Here is a 19,625-nt window from a genome sequence, read left to right as displayed (position 1 = left end):
CTGCTCCACGCCCGCTGACGACCGACTGGCCTTGGTCGTCATGGCTTGCATCACCTTAATCTCATGAGGTGGGCACCCGCATAGAAATCTCCACTTCTCGGGAGCCAGTCTGGGGAGGCCGCTCCCTCCGGAGGTCTTGATGTCGCCCGCCTCGCGAGGCTTGGCCCCTCGCGAGGGTCTTGTCTTGAAGGTGTTGTAGATGGGTCGTACCAGGCCGTCGACGGAGCCACGCCATGGGCCGCAGGCAGGCAAGTCTAGGCACCTTGGTTTTCAGAACACCGCCAGTAGCCCCCGGACCCAAGGCGCGGTCGGACTTGGCTTCAAGGCGAAGCCAAAGGGCAAGGGTCAAGCGTTGCGAGCCCTAATCGCCTGCGGGCCGACTCGACGCGTGGCGCTTGATGGGACATGGGCGTCTCCACTTTCCACGCTGCCTCGGCAACTGCCCGACGTGACAACTGCCTGGTGCATGCAGAAAGGACATCATTACCTGGACGTGAGAGGTCGGCGGTTGGCCTCCCTCTGGCTATATAAATGGGAGAGGGGACGGAGCCCCCCAGCTCATCTTCATTTTTTCGGTCCCTACTTGTCCTCCTTCCTCGTTCTGCCATCCCGCCAAAGCGTCCATGGCTCCAGTGAGGAGGCTTTCCGCCACGAAGAAGGAAAAGGCTCCCAAGGAGGGGCCAGGCTCGCCGCCACCCAAGAGTCTCATCCCGATTTATGGGGGAATCATAGTCTCCATCATCCTTTTCTCACATGGGACAATGCTCTAATAATGATGACCATCACACTTTTATTTTCTTACAACTCTACAACTCGATACTTAGAACAAAACATGACTCTATATGAATGCCTCCGGCGGTGTACCGGGATGTGCAATGACTCATGAGTGACATGTATAAAAGAATTATGAACGGTGGCTTTGCCATAAATACGATGTCAACTACATGATCATGCAAAGCAATATGACAATGATGAAGCGTGTCATAGCAAACGGAACGGTGGAAAGTTGCATGGCAATATATCCCGGAATGGCTATGGAAATGCCATAATATGTAGGTACGGTGGCTGTTTTGAGGAAGGTATATGGTGGGTTTATGGTACCGGCGAAAGTTGCGCGATACTAGAGAGGCTAGCAATGGTGGAAGGGTGAGAGTGCGTAATCCATGGACTCAACATTAGTCATAAAGAACTCACATACTTATTGCGAAAATCTATTAGTTATCGAAACAAAGTACTACACGCATGCTCCTAGGGGATAGATTGGTAGGAAAAGACCATCGCTCGTCCCCGACCGCCACTCATAAGGAAGGCAATCAATAAATAAATCATGCTCCGACTTCATCACATAACGATTCACCATACGTGCATGCTACGGGAATCACAAACTTCAAAACAAGTATTCTTCAAATTCACAACTACTCAACTAGCATGACTCTAATATCACCATCTCCATATCTCAAAACAATCATCAAGTATCAAACTTCTCTTAGTGTTCAATGCACTTATATGAAGGTTTTATAATGCCATGTTGTTCTAAAGGACTCTCAAAATAATATAAGTGAAGCATGAGAGATCAATTATTTCTATAAAATAAAACCACTGCCATGCTCTAAAAGATATAAGTGAAGCACTAGAGCAAATGACAAACTACTCCAAAAGATATAAGTGAAGATCAATGAGTAGTCGAATAATTATGCAACCATGTGGAGACTCTCTAACATTTAATAATTTCATATCTTGATATTTTATTCAAACAACATGCAAAACAAAATAAAATAAAATGACGCTCCAAGCAAAACACATATCATGTGGCGAATAAAAATATAGCTCCAAGTAAAGTTACCGATGAACGAAGACGAAAGAGGGGATGCCTTCCGGGGCATCCCAAACTTAGGCTCTTGGTTGTCCTTGAATATTACCTTGGGGTGCCTTGGTCATCCCCAATCTTAGGCTCTTGCCACTTCTTATTCCATAGTCCATCGAATCTTTATTCAAAACTTGAAAACTTCACAACACAAAACTTAACAGAAAACTCGTAAGCTCCGTTAGTATAAGAAAATAAATCACCACTTAGGTACTGTTGTGAACTCATTCTAAATTCATATTGGTGTAATATCTACTGTATTCCAACTCATCTATGGTTCATACCCTCCGATACTACTAATAGATTCATCAAATATAAGCAAACAACATATAGAAAACAGAATCTGTCAAAAACAGAACAGTCTGTAGTAATCTATATCAAACGTATACTTTTGGAACCCCAAAAATCCTGAGAAATTAGGAAGTCCTAGACAATTTGTTTATTAATCTACTGCAAGTGGAATTGGTATTTTATCGCTCTCTGGTAAAAACTGAAAATTATTCTTGTGAGCGCATACTTTCTGTTTTTTACAGCAAGATCAAATAACAATCACCCAAGAAGATCCTAAAGGCTCTACTTGGCACAAACACTAATTAAAAGCATAAAACCACATCTAAACGGAGGCTAGATGAATTATTTGTCACTAAATAGGAGCAAAAAGCAAAGAACAAAAGTGAAGTTGGGTTGCCTCCCAACAAGCGCTATCGTTTAACGCCCCTAGCTAGGCATGATCATTTCAATGATGCTCACATAAAAGATAAGAATTGAAACATAAAGAGAGCATCATGAAGAATATGACTAGCACATTTAAGTCTAACCCATTTCCTATGCATAGGGATTTTATGAGCAAACAACTTATGGGAACAATAATCAACTAGCATAGGAAGGCAAGACAAGCATAACTTCAAAACTTTAATCACATAGAAAGGAAACTTGGTATTATTGCAATTCCTACAAGCATATATTCCTCCCTCATAATAATTTTCGGTAGCATCATGAATGAATTCAACAGTATAACCAGCACCTAAAGCATTCTTTTCATGATCTACAAGTATAGAATTTTTACTACTCTCCACATAAGCAAAAGTTTTCTCATTCGAAATAGTGGGAGTATCATAAGAGACTCGAATACTATAAATTGTTTCCACATTAAATGAGTAATGTTTAGAAAAAGAGTAATCATAATCATAACAAGTTTTATAAATATAATCATCACTACTTTTATAGCATAAGTTTCATCACAATAATCATCATAAGTAGCAACTTTGTTCTCATCATAATCAATTGAAACCTCTTCCAAGATAGTGGAATTGTTACTAAATAAAGTCATGACCTCTCCTAATCCACTTTAATAATTATCATAATAAGATTCAACATCCTCCAAAATAGTGGGATCATTACTTCCTAAAGTTGACACTCTTCCAAACCCACTTTCATCAATAAAATCATCATAAGTAGGAGGTATGCTATCATCATTATACAGTTGTATATCAAAACTTGGGAGACTAAAAATATCATCTTCATTAAACGTAGCATCCCTAAGCTTAGGACAAACATTAATTGCAGCAAATATATTCTCAAAAACATCATCTTCATCAAACATAGCATCCCCAAGCTTGGGCCTTTTCATATCATAAGCATAATCACTCTCATCATTAATAGTATGGATGGCACCAATAGTATAGCAATTATCATCATCACAATGAGTAAATAGGAGCAACATCATTTGGGAGAGATACCTTTCTACCTTTGTTTCTCCGTCTTTTCTTTTTCTTCTTCACATCATGTGTGGGTTCAATCCTCTTTTTGGAGCTCCTTATTAATGAGATTGGTTGATTAGAAGGCTCCTCCTCGTTACCTGATTCATCATAAGAAATAATAGGAGAATATTGGGAAGTCTCTTCCCTTTCATTAGTATTCTCTTCATCCTCTATTTGTTTTTTTCTTTATGTAATTGGCAATATAAGGATTTTCAATGCAATTCACCGCACAATACATATAAATTTCCTCTAGATCAAAATTAAGAACTCTATGAAGGGCAATTCTGGAATAACCTTAGATATATGTTTCATTTCTTCATAACCCAAGAGCAAACTAAGTTCATTATGATGTGCAAGGGAAATCAAGTCATCACAGTTTTTGGACACGATACGATCATGAAACAATTTGCATTGGGTACTGAAACGATCACGTTCATTTCAAAGTTCACAAGTAGGGCCAAGAAAGTTTAAATTTTCAGCACAAACATCTAGCCTTTCTTGCAACCATTTAGTTTCCAAATACTTATGCCTCTTGCAAAATCTATCATCCCTGTTTGGTATGTAATTGCAAACTCTATGCACTCCACAAAAATCGACATGCTTATAAGTGATATTTTCATCATGACTAGTGCAATCATCATTAGTACTATGGATATTCAAAGAGTTCATACTAATAACATTGCAATCATGCTCATCATTCAAAGATTTAGTGCCAAACATTTTATAGACTTCTTCTTCTAGCATTTGAGCACAATTTTCCTTTCCATCATTCTCACGAAAGATATTAGAAAGATGAAGCGTATGAGGCAAACTCAATTCCATTTTTTTGTAATTTTCTTTTATAAACTAAACTAGTGATGAAACAAGAAACTAAAAGATTCGATTGCAAGATCTAAAGATATACCTTCAAGCGCTAACCTCCCCGGCAATGGCGCCAGAAAAGAGCTTGATGTCTACTACACAACCTTCTTCTTGTAGACGTTGTTGGGCCTCCAAGTGCAGAGGTTTGTAGGACAGTAGCAAATTTCCCTCAAGTGGATGACCTCAGGTTTATCAATCCGTGGGAGGCGTAGGATGAAGATGGTCTCTCTCAAACAACCCTGCAACCAAATAGCAAAGAGTCTCTTGTGTCCCCAACACACCCAATACAATGGTAAATTGTATAGGTGCACTAGTTCGGCGAAGAGATGGTGATACAAGTGCAATATGGATGGTAGATATAGGTTTTTGTAATCTGAAAATATAATAACAGCAAGGTAACTAATGATAAAAGTGAGCACAAACGGTATTGCAATGTGTTCAAACAAGGCCTAGGGTTCATACTTTCACTAGTGCAAGTCCTCTCAACAATAATAACATAATTGGATCATATAACTATCCCTCAACATGCAACAAAGAGTCACTCCAAAGTCACTAATAGCGGAGAACAAACGAAGAGATTATGGTAGGGTACAAAACCACCTCAAAGTTATCCTTTCTGATCGATCTATTCAAGAGTCCGTAGTAAAATAACATGAAGCTATTCTTTCCATTCAATCTATCATAGAGTTCGTACTAGAATAACACCTTAAGACCCAAATTAACCAAAATCCTAATGTCACCTAGATACTCCAATGTCACCTCAAGTATCTGTGGATATGATTATACGATATGCATCACACAATCTTAGATTCATCTATTCAACCAACACAAAGAACTTCAAAGAGTGCCCCAAAGATTCTACCGGAGAGTCAAGACGAAAACGTGTGCCAACCCCTATGCATAAGTTCACGAGGTCACGGAACTCGCAAGTTGATCACCAAAACATACATCAAGTGGATCACATGATATCCCATTGCCACCACAGATAAGCACATGCAAGACATACATCAAGTGTTCTCAAATCCTTAAAGACTCAATCCGATAAGACAACTTCAAAGGGAAAACTCAATTCATCACAAGAGAGTAGAGGGGGAGAAAACATCATAAGATCCAACTATAATAGCAAAGCTCGCGATACATCAAGATCGTACCACCTCAAGAACACGAGAGAGAGAGAGAGATCAAACACATAGCTACTGGTACATACCCTCAGCCCCGAGGGTGGACTACTCCCTCCTCGTCATGGAGAGCGCCGGGATGATGAATATGGCCACCGGAGAGGGATTCCCCCTCCGGCAGGGTGCCGGAACGGGTCTAGATTGGTTTTAGGTGGCTACGGAGGCTTCTGGCGGCGGAACTCCTGATCTATTCTGCTCCTCGATGTTTCTAGGGTATATTGATATATATAGGCGAAAGAAGTCGGTCAGGGGAGCCACGAGGCGCCCACGAGGGTGGGGGCGCGCCTCCCTGCCTCGTGCCTCCCTCGAAGCTTCCCTGACATAAACTCCAAGTCTCCTGGATTGCTTCCGTTCCAAAAATAACTTTCCCGAAGGTTTCATTCTGTTTAGACTCTGTTCCTTTTTTTCGAAACACTGAAATAGGCAAGAAAACAACAATTTGGGTTGGGCCTCCGGTTAATAGGTTAGTCCCAAAAATAATATAAAAGTGTATAATAAAGCCCATAAACATCCAAAACAGATAATAATAGCATGGAACAATAAAAAATTATAGATACGTTGGAGACGTATCACCCCGTGCCCGTTCCGATGTGGCGGCCAGCTCGCCAACTAGGCGAGCGCCTGTGTGGCAGCACACAGCTTCTAGGCCAACTAGCCAAGCACCTGCGTGGTGGCATGCAGATCTTCATGAAGACCCTGCCACCGCACCATCTCAGCAGCCAGCCAGCCAGCCACCCATGCCAGCGGAAGCGTTGGCACGCGTGCAACTACTCCTCGACTTCCCTCCAGCAGCGGAGAAGCTCGACGAGTGGAGGGCCACCATTCGAAGCCTCATCAACTTCGCCAACAAAGACGAGCCACGCCCAGCGGGACCCTCGTGCCGGCATTCTGTCGAGCCGGTGCATGCCGGTGGTGGGAGGACTCGGGACGCTGCGACCATGGTGCACTCTCCTCCCCCACGGTCGCGAAAACAGCCGTCGGCTCGCCGGGCCGGCGCCCGCGACAATGTTTCTACGACGTCGTCCGACCCACGAGCCCGCTGCGACCAACGTCAAGTCCTTCGGAGCAAGCTCAAGAAGACGCTTGGACCACTATCGAGCGGCGGCTGGATGCGAGCCATCAGTCATATAGGCGGGGGGGACCCACTATGGACCGCCCAGCGCTGGGGAGGGCCGACGACCTACCTTACGAGGTGGATTGTCCAGCCTTTACCCGTGAGCTGCGGCAGTTCCAGTGGCCCACCCACCGCACGTTCAAGCCTGAGGGCGGAGAAAAATACAAAGGCAAGACTCACCTGTCGGAGTTCCTCAGCATCTACACCATCGCGATGCAAGCTGCCGGGGCTCGCGACAATAAGGTGCTTGCCACTTATTTCCCATTGGCACTTAAGCCCAATGTCATGTCATGGTTGATGCATCTTCCAGTGGATTCCATCTCTTCTTGGTCGGATATGTGCCATGAGTTTGTTGGCGCCTTTACCAGAGGCCACCAAGCTCCTGGCCAGGCGAGTGATTTGCATGTCATCCCCCAGAAGGACGATGAGTCCCTGCGGAAGTACATACAAAGGTTCAGTCGTGTGCAGTACAACATCCCAGATGTTCATACCGCCGCTGTCATCAGTGCATCCCATCAGAATGTGCTCAACCACAAGATGCGCGAGGAGCTGGCAATGAACAAGGTTAAAGATGTAGCCGAGCTGTATGTTCTGGACGATAGGTGCGCTCGGGCTGAAGAAGGAAGGAAGTACCCTGGTGAAGATGCCGGCGTGGAAACCGACTCCACAGACGAAGACGTCGCCGCCCCGGCAAACAAGGGCCAACGCTGCAATAGCAAGCGTAAGGGCAAGACAGTGCTTGCCGTCGAGGGATCCGGCGACCCCGGCACTGCCAAGAAGGCCAAGGTTGATGACCCCGGCAAGGAAGTTGTCGGGTGCGCCGCCTGCCGGGCCTTGGCGACTGCCGACAAGCCAGGAGGCTCCAACAAGTAGTACTACAAGATCCACCGCACCAAAGGCCATGACCTCCAGAATTGCCGGCAGGTTGAGCTGCTTGCAGAGAAGCATAAAGATGAATATGAGAGGTGCGACAAGGAGAAGGGCCAGGATGGTGCTGAGGGGTCCGGCAAGAAGCATGCCGTTCGAGGAGGCTGCCACGATAAGGATAATCAACATGAGAGGCCCGCTCGGGGCTGCGACAAGAAGGAGGAAGATGATGATCATGATGAGGGCGACGAGTCCAGCGAGCACGAGTTCCAGAAAGCTACGGAGGCCATGTGCATCAACGATGGCGCCTCGCTGCACACCTCTCACCACCAACTGAAGAAGTGGGCGCGTGAAGTCACTGCGGCGGAGCCATCGTTCGATGCCCAGAGGCCACTGAAGTGGTCCAGCACGCCTATCATTTTTGACACCGAGGATCACCCTAACCGCACAACTGCGGTCGGGTGTTTGTCGTTGTTGGTTTCCCCAACTATACGCAACCTCAAGGTGACGAAGATACTAGTTAACGGTGTGGCCAGTCTGAACTTGATCTCGCCCGCTGTGATCGAAAGGCTACAGATCCTCGATGGAGATCTCGAGGAGACGGGCATGTTTCAAGGGGTCAACTCGGGGAGGAGTCAGCCGAAGGGCAAAGTCACGTTGCCCATCACATTTGGGGGCGAGCTGAACTATCGGACGGAGAAGATTGTTTTTGATGTTGCCAAGATACCCTTGCCCTATAATGGTATCCTCGGCCACCCAGCGTTGGCCAAGTTTACGGCGGCATCACATTACACTTACAACACGTTGAAGATGCCCGGGCCGATGAGCATCATCACCGTTCCCTCCGACAAGAAGGACGTGCTCATCTGCGCTGACTAACTCTACCGGGAGGCAGTTGCAGCGGCTGCCGCCAAGGCACTTGTTCCTGCCGCTGAGGCCCGGGGAGGGAAGAAAACCGGCAAGGCCTCTGCCTCTGCCGGCAAGGCCCCTTCCGGCAAGACTTCCGACCCTGGCAAGGACTCCTGCACCTCCTCCGGCAAACGCGCCTCTTTGAAGTGCCGCGTTACCGTTGAGGACATGCCAGAGAGCTCCGCCAGTGGGAGCAAGAGGTCCAAGGCGGCCCCGCCAAAAACCAAGAAGGTGCTCGTCAAGGAGGATGTCACTGGTGGAGCTTTTACCATAAGCTCCACCCTCGACAGCAAATAGGAAAGCGCATTCGTCGCCTTCCTGCGGGCGAATGTCGACATGTTTGCATGGCAAGCATCCGACATCCCCCGGCATTTCCAAGGAGGTGATTGAGCACCACCTTGTCGTTTGTCCCCATGCGCGGCCCGTCAAGCAGAAGGTCAGAAAGCAAGCTTTGGAGCGACAAGAGTTCATCATCAAAGAGATCAGGAAGTTGGAGGTGGCAGGCTTGGTCAGAGGAGTGCTCCACCCCACGTGGTTTGCCAATCCAATGGTAGTGCGTAAGGCAAATGGGAAGTGGAGGCTATGTATTGACTACACAACTATCAATAAGGCTTGTCCAAAGGATCCTTTCCCTTTGCCACGCATTGACCAGATAGTGGACTCCATTGCCGGGTGTGACCTGCTGTCATTCCTCGAAGCCTACTCAGGATACCACCAGATCTTCATGATGAAGGAAGACGAAGAGAAAACTGCGTTCATCACCCCACGTGGTACCTACTATTTCGTACGGATGCCTTTTGGGTTGAAAAGCGCGGGTTCAACATTTGCCCGAGCAGTCCAAATTGGTTTTGAGCCCCAGCTGCATAGAAATATGGAAGCCTATATGGATGATATAGTAGTCAAAACCATGGACAAGGCCACACTCGTGCAGGATCTGGAGGAAACATTTGCCAACCTACGCAAGATCAACCTCAAGATCAACCCGGAGAAGTGCGTGTTCGGCGTCCCATCCAGCAAACTTCTTGCGTTCTTTGTGTCTCAACGTGGAATCGAAGCAAATCCCGACAAGATCAAAGCAATTGAGCATAGACGTCCGTAGGCTTGCCGGCTGTGTTGCTGCTCTAAGTAGGTTCATCTCCAAATCTGCTGAGCGCACCCTCCCCTTCTTCAAAGTTTTGAAGAAGGTGGGTCCAATGAAATGGACTCCGGAGGCAGAGGCAGCGCTGCAAGATTTGAAGAAGTACCTCTCCTCCACACCAATACTAGTTGCACCTAAACTGCAAGAGCCGTTGCTGCTATATCTAGCGGCAACGAATCAAGTGGTTAGTGCCGCGCTAGTGGCACAGAGAGAATTTGAGGAAGAAGCAGTGATAACCCACAAGTATAGGGATAAATTGTAGCCTCTTTCGATAAATAAGAGTGTCGAACCCAACGAGGAGCTAAAGGTAGAACAAATATTCCCTCAAGTTCTATCGACCACCGATACAACTCTACGCACGCTTAACGTCCGCTTTACCTAAAACAAGTTTGAAACTAGAAGTACTTTGTAGGTGTTGTTGGATAGGTTTGCAAGAATATAAAGAGTATGCAAATAAAAACTAGGGCTTGTTTAGGCAAAGAAGCAATAAAGTTAGTATAGAGAGTGTGGAAAAGTGGTGGTAGGAGTTGCGAAATTGTCCCTAAGCAATTGACTACTTTACTAGACCGATAGCAAGTTTTATGTGGGAGAGGCCACTGCTCTCATGTCATCCCTAACTTGGAATTCTATGCGCTTATGATTGGAACTATTAGCAAGAATCCGCAACTACTAACGTTCATTAAGGTAAAACCCAACCATAGCATTAAGATATATTGGCCCCCCTTCAATCCCATATGCATCAATTTCTATGCTAGGTTGAAGCTTCTGTCACTCTTGCCCTCCAATACATAATCCTATCAACATACAACTAACCCTATGGTGTGATCCACGCGCGCGCTCATATGATGGGCACCAAAGGACAGCAACATAACCACAAGCAAATTAAACCAATCATAGCAATTCACCAATTACCGATAGGACAACGGAAATTTACTCAGACATCATAGGATAGCAACACATCATTGGATAATAATATGAAGCATAAAGCACCATGTTCAAGTAGAGGGTACAACGGGTTGCGGGAGAGTGGACCGCTGTAGATAGATGGAGGAAGGTGATGAAGATGTTGGTGAAGATGACAGAGGTGTTGGTGTAGATCACCGTCACACGATGATGGCCCCGGTGGCGTTCCGGTGCCACCAGGAGAGAGGGGGAGAGAGCCCCCTTCTTCTTCTTCCTTGACCTTCTCCCTAGATGGGAGAAGGGTTTCCCCTCTGGCCATGGCCTCCATGGCGGCGGAGGGGCGAGAGCCCCTCCGAGATTGGATATGTCTCTTTGTCTCTCTCTGTTTCTGCGCTCTGGTATTCTGCCCTTTCACCGTTTCTTATATATCTGGAGATCCATAACTCCGATTGGATTGAAACCTTCGCCCAGATTTTTCTCCGAAAATTAGCTTTCTTGCGGCCAAAGAAGAGCAGCAACTGCCTTACGGGGGGCCCCACGAGGGTCAGGGGCGCGCCCAAGGGGGCAGGCGCGCCCCTGGCTCGTGGCCCCCTCGGGCACCTTCTCGCGTTGGTTCTTCTTCCCACATTTCACAAATATTCCAAAAATATTCTCCGTACGTTTTTAATCCGTTTGGACTCCGTTTGATATGGATTTTCTATGAAACAAAAAAACATGCAACAAACAGGAACTGGCACTGGACACTGGATCAATATGTTAGTCCCAAAAATAGTATAAAAATTTGCCAAAAGTATATGAAAGTTGTAGAATATTGGCATGGAACAGTCAAAAATTATAGATATAACGGAGACGTATCAGCATCCCCAAGCTTAATTCCTGCTCGTCCTCGAGTAGGTAAATGATAAAAAAATACAATTTTTGATGTGGAATGCTACCTAGCATAATCTTGATCATATATCTAATCATGGCATGAATATTAAGACAAGAGTGATTCAAAGCAATAGTCTATCATTTGACATTAAGACAATAATACTTCAAGCATACTAATAAAGCAATCATGTCTTTTCAAAATAACATGGCCAAAGAAAGTTATCCCTACAAAATCATATAGTCTGGCTATGCTCCATCTTCACCACACAAAATATTCACATCATGCACAACCCCGATGACAAGCCAAGCAATTGTTTCATACTTTTGACGTTCTCAAACCTTTTCAACTTTCACGCAATACATGAGCGTGAGCCATGGATATAGCACTATAGATGGAATAGAATATGATGGTGGAGGTTGTGTGGAGAAGACAAAAAGGGAGAAAGTCTCACATCAACGCGGCTAATCAATGGGCTATGGAGATGCCCATCAATTGATGTTAATGTGAGGAGTAGGGATTGCCATGCAATGGATGCACTAGAGCTATAAGTGTATGAAAGCTCAAACTGAAACTAAGTGGGTGTGCATCCAACTGGCTTGCTCATGAAGACCTAGGGCATTTGAGGAAGCCCACCGTTGGAATATACAAGCCAAGTTCTATAATGAAAATTCCCACTAGTATATGAAAGTGATAACTCAAGAGACTCTCTATATGAAGAACATGGTGCCACTCTGAAGCACAAGTGTGGTAAAAGGATAGTAACATTGCCCCTTCTCTTTTTTTGTTTTTTTGTAGGCTTCTTTGGCCTCTATCTTTTTTTTGGGGGGGGCTTCTTTGGCCACTTTTATTTTGATCATGGGACAATATTCTAATAATGATGATCATCACACTTATATTTACTTACAACTCAATATTACAACTCGATACTAGAACAAAAATATGACTCTATATGAATGCCTCCGTTGGTGTACCGGGATGTGCAATGATCTAGCACAGCAATGACATCAAAAAACGGACAAGCCATGAAAACATCATGCTAGCTATCTTACGATCATGCAAAGCAATATGACAATGAATACTCAAGGCATGTATATGATGATGATGGAAGTTGCATGGCAATATATCTCGGAATGGCTATGGAAATGCCATGATAGGTAGGTATGGTGGCTATTTTGAGGAAGATATAAGGAGGCTTATGTGTGACAGAGCGTATCGTATCATGGGGTTTGGATGCACCGGCGAATTTTGCACCGACTCTCAAGGTGAGAAAGGGCAATGCACGGTACCGAAGAGGCTAGCAATGATGGAAGGGTGAGAGTTCGTATAATCCATGGACTCAACATTAGTCATAAAGAACTCACATACTTATTGCAAAAATCTATTAGTCATCGAAACAAAGTACCACGCGCATGCTCCTAGGGAGATATATTGGTAGGAAAAGACCATTGCTCATCCCCGACCGCCACTCATAAGGAAGACAATCAATAAATACCTCATGCTCCAACTTCGTTACATAACGGTTCATCATACGTGCATGCTACAGGAATCACAAACTTCAACACAAGTATTTCTACAATCCACAACTACCCACTAGCATGACTCTAATATCATCATCTTTATATCACAAAACTATTGCAAGGAATCAAACATATCATATTCAGTGATCTACAAGTTTTATGTAGGATTTTATGACTAACCATGTGAATGACCAGTTCCTGTCATCTCTCTAAATAGATATAAGTGAAGCAAGAGAGTTCAATTCTTTCTAAAAAAGATATGCCCACACTCTAACAAATATAAGTGAAGCAAAAGAGCAGTCTACAAATTGCGGTTTTCTATGTGTAGGGAAACAGGCAATCCAAACTTCAAATGATATAAGTGAAGCACATGAAGCATTCTATAAAGCCATACTCAAAAGATATAAGTGAAGTGCAATGAGAATTCTATAAATCAACCAAGGACTATCTCATACCAGCATGGTGCATAAAATAAAAGTGGAAACTAAATGCAAAAAATACACTCCAAGATTTACGCATATCATGTGACGAATAAAAATATAGCTCCAAGTGAAATTACCGATGATCGTTAGAAGAAAGAGGGGATGCCTTCCGGGGCATCCCCAAGCTTGGTTGCTTGGGAGTCCTTGAATATTTCCTTGGGGTGCCTCGGGCATCCCCAAGCTTAGACTCTTGCCACTCCTTATTCCTTCATCCATCGTGATCTCTCCCAAAACTTGAAAACTTCAATCACACAAAACTCAACAGAAAGCTCGGTAAGATCCGTTAGTATAATAAAGCAAATAACTACTCTAAGTACTATTGTAAACCAATTCATATTTTGTTTTTGCATTTTAGCTACTGTAATATAACTTTTTCATGGCTTAATCCACTGATAAAAATTAATAGTTTCATCAAAACAAGCAAACTATGCATCAAAAACAGAATCTGTCTAAAACAGAACAGTCTGTAATAATCTGAACATTAACCATACCTCTGGTACTCCAAAAATTCTACAAAAATCAGGAAAAATAAAAAATTTGTATAGAAAGACAGTGCAAAAAGTTTCAGAACCATTTGATGTTCCAGTAAAAAATGTAAAATCGCGCACTACAGCCAAAGTTTCTGTCCTGCATCGTACAAACCAACAAGCATTGAAAACATCCTAAAGGCAAACCTTGGCACATTATTTTTATAATACAATGTAATTGTACAAGGGGATAATTATTTTTGTTGAAAAGTTCCTATAATCAAGATTCACAAAGTTTCCGTGAGCATGAACAAAGTTCAAGGAGCTCCTCCACTTCAACAATGCTTGTCTCTCTCACTTTCACTTTCCTTTTTGAAAAAGTTTGGGTTCCCTTTTTTTAAACTTCATAAAAGCACACAACAGAAATAAATGACTCTCTAAAACTTTCGGGTTGTCTCCCTGGCAGCGCTTTCTTTAAAGCCATTAAGCTAGGCATATAGTGCTCAAGTAATGGATCCACCCGGATCCCAAGGTATATCAAAGCCAATTTTAATTAACAATGATTTGTTATTTAGTAGTGAGCACAAAGTAACATATATCATGTAATGACGAAGTCTAACTCTATTCCTATGCATCGGCATGTCATAAAGAACAATTCATTCTCACAAAGTAAAGTCCAATGCATAGTATAAATAGTTTCTTGCAATTTTACCATATTGGAAACATGGAGAGGCGGAGATGTAGTTCCTCTCTCATAATAATTGCAAGTAGGAGCAGCAAGCACATGCATATTATATCTATCAAAATCATCATGTGCAACGGTAAAAGGCAACCCATCAATATAATCCTTAATAAGGGCAAACTTTCTCGATATAGTGTAGTCGGGAGAATTCAAAAAGATAATAGGACTATCATGTGTGGGTGCAATAGCAACAATTTCATGTTTAACATAAGGAACTATAACAAGTTCATCTCCATAAGCATAATTCACATTGGCATCTTGGCCACAAGCATAGCAAGCATCATCAAAAAGGGATATTTCAAAAGAATCAACGGGATCATAACAATTATCATAGCATTCATCCTTCAGTAAGCACGGAGGGAAATTAAACAATGTATGAGTTGAAGAGTTACTCTCATTAGAAGGTGGGCACGGGTGATCAATCCGCTCTTCCTCCCTTTGTTCTTCGCTCTCCTCCTCATCTTTTTCATCCAACAATGTCATTAATTTCTTCTTCCATAGACTCCTGCAAAATATTAGTCTCTTCTTGGACAGCGGAGACTTTCTAAATAAAATCATCATATCGGAATTGAATTCATAATTCTCATAGAAATATTTAATTATAGCAAAATTTTCAGGTCTATAAACTGAATCATCAAAATCTTCAAACTCTTTAAACAAAGGTTCAATTTCATAGGCACCCATAAAAGCAATGAACTCTTCTATTTGTTCCACATCATAGTAATCATATATACCATTAGCATAAGATGCCAAGGTTTTATCATCATTAAATTAGCATGAAAAGGGAAGGTGTGGAGCCTTCATCCTAGAGCAACAAGTATAATCATATCTCAAGCATAGTTCCCGAGCATACCAATGCAACATGTGAATTTCATCCCATAAATAGTTTCCCTTTTTAAGTCAAGAGATAATCCCTAAAGTATTAACGTTGATCCAATGTGTCTCCCATTACATAATTGAATGGGGTTTTCTCAGGATTATCAAAGTAATACATAATATTTTCACATAACCAACATCGAGGGTTTTAGGAGGTTCCCCATCTCCATGAGTAGCAAGTACACCTAATTTTTTTGGCATTTCGTGTTCCATATACATAACTAAAGATAGAGAACAACTTAGAACAACAAATAAAAATTACTTAGTGATAAAGCAAACAAGCACACACGAGAATATTCACCCCACGCTACGACTCCCCGGCAACGGTGCCAGAAAAAGGTCTTGATAACCCACAAGTATAGGGGATCAATTGTAGCCTCTTTCGATAAGTAAGAGTGTCGAACCCAACGAGGAGCTAAAGGTAGAACAAATATTCCCTCAAGTTCTATCGACCACTGATACAAATCTATGCACACTTAACGTTCGCTTTACATAAAACAAGTATGAAACTAGAAGTACTTTTTAGGTGTTGTTGGATAGGTTTGCAAGAATATAAAGAGTACACAAATAAAAACAAGGGGCTGTTTAGGTAAAGAAGCAATAAAGTTTATAGCGAGTGTGGAAAAGTGGTGGTAGGAGTTGTGAAATTGTCCCTAAGCAATTGACTACTTTACTAGACCGATAGCAAGTTTTATGTGGGAGAGGCCACAACTATCATGTCACCCGTGACTTGGAATTCTATGCACTTATGATTGGAACTATTAGCAAGCATCTGCAACTACTAACGTTCATTAAGGTAAAACCCAACCATAGCATTAGGATATATTGGTCCCCCTTCAATCCCATATGCATCAATTTCTATGCTAGGTTGAAGCTTCTGTCACTCTTGCCCTCCAATACTGTGACGCCCCAAGACCGGAGTTTCAGACGCGTTCCATGTTTTTCCGAGTTTTGTCGTGTGAGTTGTTGGTTTGTTGCATTCATCATTGCATCATTTGCATTGCATCATGTCATTATGTCATTTTTTTAACTCAACTAAATAAATTGCATAGATCTTTTGATCTATTTAAATTGAGGGAACTCACATGGTGATTTCTCTATATAACATATCCTCTCGATATTTAGAGAGCTGTAGTAAATATTCCAATTATTTGGATTTACCGCTAACACACTTGCATTTGAAACTCCTCTCGTCTCTAAATTATTTAAATCCTCCATCCTTCTCCCCTTGCTTCAAGTCTAGTTGTGGAGTTTTGAAATTATGTCAAAGTAGTAACATACCATTTTAGTTAACTTCAGGTTTATTTGAACCTCCAAATAAATTCCTTGGCTCTTTTCTTTTTCTGAGATATGGAAAAGAAAACCTTTTTATTTCTTTTGGCCAGCCAAGCAGGCCTCCTGGCTTTTCCCTTCCCACCGAAGTGGCCCAAGGTCAAGCTGGGCCTCCAGGCGACCAAAGGCCAGCCCAGCCTCTCTCCCTCGCTAACCCTAGTGCCAGGGGAGAGCCTCCTGCTTGATCCCCATCTCCCTCCCGAGCGCCATCATCTCTCCTCCTCAGTCCCTTTGTCCCGACCCCCCTCGCTCAGCTCCGCCCGATCCCCATCTCTCCATCCTCCCGCTCGCTTCCTCGCGGCGATCCCTCTGGCCAGGACCGACCTCCTCCTGTGGTGCCCTGCTCCTGTGCTTGTTGGGGCACCAGCAGCGAGCCCCGGCAAGCCCTGTGGCCTCCCGTCGCTCCAGCCCTCGCAGGTGACCAAAGCCACCGGAACCCCGCCTCCTGCGTCTCCTCGCCCTCGCTGCTTGCCTGCGGGCCACGCGGCCTGATGCCGGCGACCAGCGCCGCTGCGCTCGATCCTCATCATCGCCAGCGCGCCCTTGTTACTCGGTCATCGGACCTCGCCGGCGCCGTCTATCCCCGTCACCGGCCTGTTGCCAGGCATCTCGCCGGCGCCGTCCATCCCCGCCACCGGCCTGTTGCCAGGCATCTCGCCGGCGCCGTCCATCCCCGCCGCCTGGGTATGCCCCTGCCTTGACTCGGTTCTCACCGGAGACGCCGTCCAGCGGCCGGATCAACCCCTCCCTCCGTGCCCTGCATCCCGGAGTCAGCTGATACGTCTCTAACATATCTATAATTTTGATTGCTCCATGCTATATTATCTACTGTTTTGGACTATATTGGGCTTTATTTTCCACTTTTATATTATTTTTGGGACTAACCTATTAACCGGAGGCCCAGCCCAGAATTGTTGTTTTTTTGCCTATTTCAGTGTTTCGGAGAAACAGAATATCAAACGGAGTCCAAACGGAATAAAATCTTCGAGAACGTGATTTTCTCACCGAACGTGATCCAGGAGACTTGGACCCTGCTCCAAGGAACAAAAGAGGAAGTCACGAGGGTGGGGGCGCGCCCCTCGTTGCTCCTCCGGCGTACTTCTTCGTCCTATATATACACACGTACCCCCAAACGATCAGAACAGGAGCCAAAAACCTAATTCCACCGCCGCAACTTTCTGTATCCACGAGATCCCATCTTGGGGCCTGTTCCGGAGCTCCGCTGGAAGAGGGCCGTCATCATGGAGGGCTTCTACATCATCATAGCCCCTCCGATGAAGTGAGAGTAGTTTACCTCAGACCTTCGGGTCCATAGTTAGTAGCTAGATGGCTTCTTCTCTCTCTTTGAATCTTTATACAAAGTTCTCTCCCTCTCTTGTGGAGATCTATTCGATGTAATCTTCTTTTTGCGGTGTGTTTGTTGAGATTGATGAATTGTGGGTTTATGATCCAGTCTATCTATGAATAATATTTGAATCTTCTCTGAATTCTTTTGTTTTAGAATCGAGTTGTAATCATATAGAGTCATACTTTGTTTTAGAATCGAGTTGTAATCATTGATTTGTAAATAAATAAAAGTGTGATGATCATCATTCAATAGAGCATTGTCCCCCAAAAAAGAGAAAGGCCAAAGAAAAAAAGAAAGCCCAAAAAAAGGGGCAATGCTACTATCCTTTTTCCACACTTGTGCTCCAAAGTAGCACCATGATATAGCGAGTCTCATATTTTGTGCTTCAAAGTAGCACCATGTTCTTCATATAGAGAGTCTCATATGTTGTCTCTTTCATATACTAGTGGGAATTTTTCATTATAGAACTTGGTGAGGGAGTCCTGTATTAGGGGGTGTCTGGATGGCTGGACTATACCTTCAGCCGGACTCCTGGACTATGAAGATACAAGATTGAAGACTTCGTCCCGTGTCCGGAAGGGACTTTCCTTGACGTGGAAGGCAAGCTTGGTGATACGGATATATAGATCTCCTACCATTGTAACCGACTTTGTGTAACCCTAACCCTCTCCGGTGTCTATATAAACCAGAGGGTTTTTAGTCCGTAGGCCAACATACAGAACAACAATCATACCATAGGCTAGCTTCTAGGGTTTAGCCTCTCCGATCTTGTGGTAGATCTACTCTTGTACTACCCATATCATCAATATTAATCAAGCAGGACATAGGGTTTTACCTCCATCAAGAGGGCCCGAACCTGGGTAAAACTTCGTGTCCCTTGCCTCCTGTTACCATCCGGCCTAGATGCACAGTTTGGGACCCCCTACCCGAGATCCGCCGATTTTGACACCGACATTGGTGCTTTCATTGAGAGTTCCTCTGTGTCGTCGCCGTTAGGCTTGATGGCTCCTACGATCATCAATAGCAATGCAGTCCAAGGTGAGACCTTCCTCCCTGGACAGATCTTTGTCTTCGGCGGCTTCGCACTGCGGGCCAATTCACTTGGCCATCTGGAGCAGATCGAAAGCTATGCCCCTGGCCGTCAGGTCAGATTTGGAAGTTTAAACTACACGGGTGACATCCGTGGGGACTTGATCTTCGACGGATTCGAGCCACTGCCGAGCGCGCCGCACTGTCACGACGAGCATGATCTAGCTCTGCCGCCGAACAGTGCCCTGGAGGCCGCACCCGCATCGGCTTCGACCCTTAATTCGGAGCCAACTGCGCCGACCGAGGATGGGTGGTTGGACACCGCCTCGGGGGCTGTGATCCCAACAGCGATCGAGCCGAACACCAG

This window comes from Triticum dicoccoides, chromosome 2A, assembly GCF_002162155.2.
Source record: "Triticum dicoccoides isolate Atlit2015 ecotype Zavitan chromosome 2A, WEW_v2.0, whole genome shotgun sequence".
Taxonomy (NCBI): Eukaryota; Viridiplantae; Streptophyta; class Magnoliopsida; order Poales; family Poaceae; genus Triticum; species Triticum dicoccoides.
The sequence above is the reverse complement of the archived record's forward strand: the minus strand, read 5'-3'. Positions refer to the sequence as shown.